The sequence below is a fragment of the Myotis davidii genome, unplaced genomic scaffold, assembly GCF_000327345.1.
Source record: "Myotis davidii unplaced genomic scaffold, ASM32734v1 scaffold1994, whole genome shotgun sequence".
NCBI lineage: Eukaryota > Metazoa > Chordata > Mammalia > Chiroptera > Vespertilionidae > Myotis > Myotis davidii.
Window position 1 is genome coordinate 7058 of NW_006285309.1, and position 2891 is coordinate 9948.

The window sequence follows — 2891 nt, forward strand, 5'->3', positions numbered from 1 at the left end:
TCTGGGTTTAATGCTCCATTGTCACCATTTTGTGATTCTTAATAATTTTACCTTAAAACTCAGCTTTGTAAGTAAAGTTTATGGAGACAATGGAGCATGCGCATGAGGGGATGTGCGCAATATGAGTACCTGCTTTTCACTTCACAAACAGCATTGGGGAAGCCCCATGGCACAGAATTTCCATGGACCCATGATGGTGGGAGTTCAGTGAGACTCAACATGAGTACAAGTAAGCTTGCTCTGTCTCCCACTAAGTGAGGGCGTTGCTGACAGCCCAGAGAGGCTACATCCTTTACATTTGAACCAGCTGCCTTTTGGGAACCCTGAAAACAGCTGTCCGCATGCGGCTCCGCCCAGGGATAGTAATAGGGATGGGAGTGAGAGAGCACTGAGGATAGTCCCTAGGAAACTGAAAACATATGAGAGTCCTAAACGAATGACTTATAGCCAATGATCCTCCTCAAATAGCAGCACGTTATTCTAGTCAAGATTCTGGAAAACACTCCTCCTTGTAGACAATATACCCAAGTGCAGTCTGATATGTGGACCCGGACTTGTGTGTGGGGATGTACCTCAACTGAGAATTTATTGTGGGGTTGTATGGGGATCACACTCTGACACATACCCGCTGTCGTCAACTTTTATGTCCAGACCCCTCCTGTGAGGTGTGTAATAATGCAGCTGCTGACATTAATCTGCTGTTCTCAGAGGCATGGGGAAAGTCTACTCCCTCCGTGTCTTCTGCGGCTTCCTCAGCTTCTGTGACAGCTCAGGCGACTGAGAAATCATTCAATCAGTCCCGTCTTCTCAGCAGTCCCTCTGGGAGAACTCTTACCAACTCCTCTGCCTGAGCCTTCCCCACAACCTCCCTCTGTTCTCTCCTATAACCCAATGACAACCTTGGGTAATTTTCAGTCACCTGCACCACTGGGTCAGACTCTGCCTCCAGAGCCAAGGCACCATTCCTCACCTCAGCCCAAGGACTTGTTCTCTTCGACCATCACACAGTATGATTTACATCAAGGGTTTCTTGCCCTCCGCTCCACAAAAACCTCTTTTGGGGCAGAACAGGAAGCCAAATTTATAGATCCTAGACCTCTCTTATTTCTCAGCCCTGATGAGCATGACTCAGCACAGGAGTACATATATCCTAAGACCTGGCAAGACCACTTAAAGAAAAATCTTAGCTTTTTTGGGGTGTTCCATCTCTGCACAGCGAGTCCTTGTCCTCTGTTGCCCATGCCTCGGGTGATTATTCAATCTTCTTCAATAGCATCTCAAATTCCTTCACAGACCAAGAATCCCCAGGACTTGCTTATTTCCAGCCTCCATCCTTGGCAGAGGTCCAACCTCAACCCTTGCCTTAAACCCTGACTCAGTCCCAGCACTTACATCTCACTCAGATCCAAACCCAGGCCCACCTTCAATCCCCACTCCCAATCCTACCATCCAGTCCCATTACCCAGAATAAGGTCTGTGAAATGAATGTCCACATACCCAATAATGAATCAGAATGTCACACCTCATCTGCAAATGAACACCTGGAAGGCAATGTGTTGCTGAAAGAACAGGAGAGTTTGTGAGGTTTAACCTCTGTGGCTCCAAGTTCTAAGGCCCATGCTGCAATCTCCATTGATCCTGTTGCGTTTCCTCTTAGCCGTGAATTTCGAGATAAATTTGAGCATCACCTTAGAAAGAGGCTCATCCAACACCACCAGGGCCAGCCCTGCAGGATCCAAGGGTCTGTGTCACTAATGAGGCCTCTGAGCAGTTGCTCAGGCATACTGGAGTCAGAGAGCAGTTCTGGCCTCTCACGGATCTCTGTGGAGAAGGACCAGAGTAGTGAAAATCCAAACGTTGGATTGAGCCAACCAGGAAGCTTCTATGAGAGGAGCGCATAAATGTTTCAGATCGAGGAGAATGAGGGGAAGGGTGAGGGACACAGCCAAGAGAATGATCCAAAAGTTCATCCACTGAGTGATTCAAAGACATTCTCACATAAGGATGTGGGAAGTGGCTCTGAGGTGATGAGTCTGTCAAGAGAAAATTCAATGTTTTCTGAGCATAGTGTAACTCAGAGACAACTGGAAAATGTCCAGAACGTACTTTTTTTGAGAAAAAAAAGTGTGAGAAAATCAGTGAGGGTCAGCTTCCTGGGACTGTGCACAGTTCACAACACTCTTTTAAGCAGAATCCTGTAAAATCCCACACTGAATTAGAGAAAAGAAGTTTGCCATCATCAGTGGGTGGGGACTACTGCCTGAACACATCCCAGGAGCTTCCCTCACTTGAGTGTCGTGCACAGCATATGCGGAAACCCCACATTACCAAGTGTCAGATGTGGATGTTGTCAGCCCTTCCCACCAAAGTCCTTGAATCCAAAGAGCGCTTCAAATCAAAAGATACTTCATTCCATTCTTCAATTAATCCCAACTCTTCCTCCTCAACCAAACTGATTTCTGAGACAAACACCAAGTCTGGGGCCTTCATGCACCTTAGAGGAAACTCTGAATCCCTTCACCAGAACAAAGTGGAAACAGAAAATTCAACTGAAAATTCGCCCTGAATTTTCCTCTCCCTGCCACCTCACTCGTGGACAAGAAAGGACATTCACCTGCTGATATCCAACGCACACTCTTAGAGGAAATTGAGAAATTTTTGAAAGTCAAACTGCCTGTCACAAACACCATTAGTGGGGGGGAAAGTCAGATACATTCTCTGATAGCCAACATTCAACCCCCAAAGCTGCCTGCAAGGCGAGCAGGGACCCCACAGGAGACAAAGAATAACAGAGTGAATTCCAATGACAGAGCAGAAATGCGACAGGGCACAAATAGGGAGAAATCAGAACCTGCTTCTAGGCCCAGCATGTCTAGGGAGATAGTCAGGGC

At 47.0% G+C, this 2891-nt stretch overlaps 1 pseudogene; it reads left to right on the plus strand.

Annotated features, from left to right (window-relative positions):
• Positions 1 to 854: 854 nt before the first annotated feature.
• LOC107181873 lies at positions 855 to 2566 on the plus strand (annotated as a pseudogene).
• The last annotated feature ends 325 nt before the right edge of the window (positions 2567 to 2891 follow it).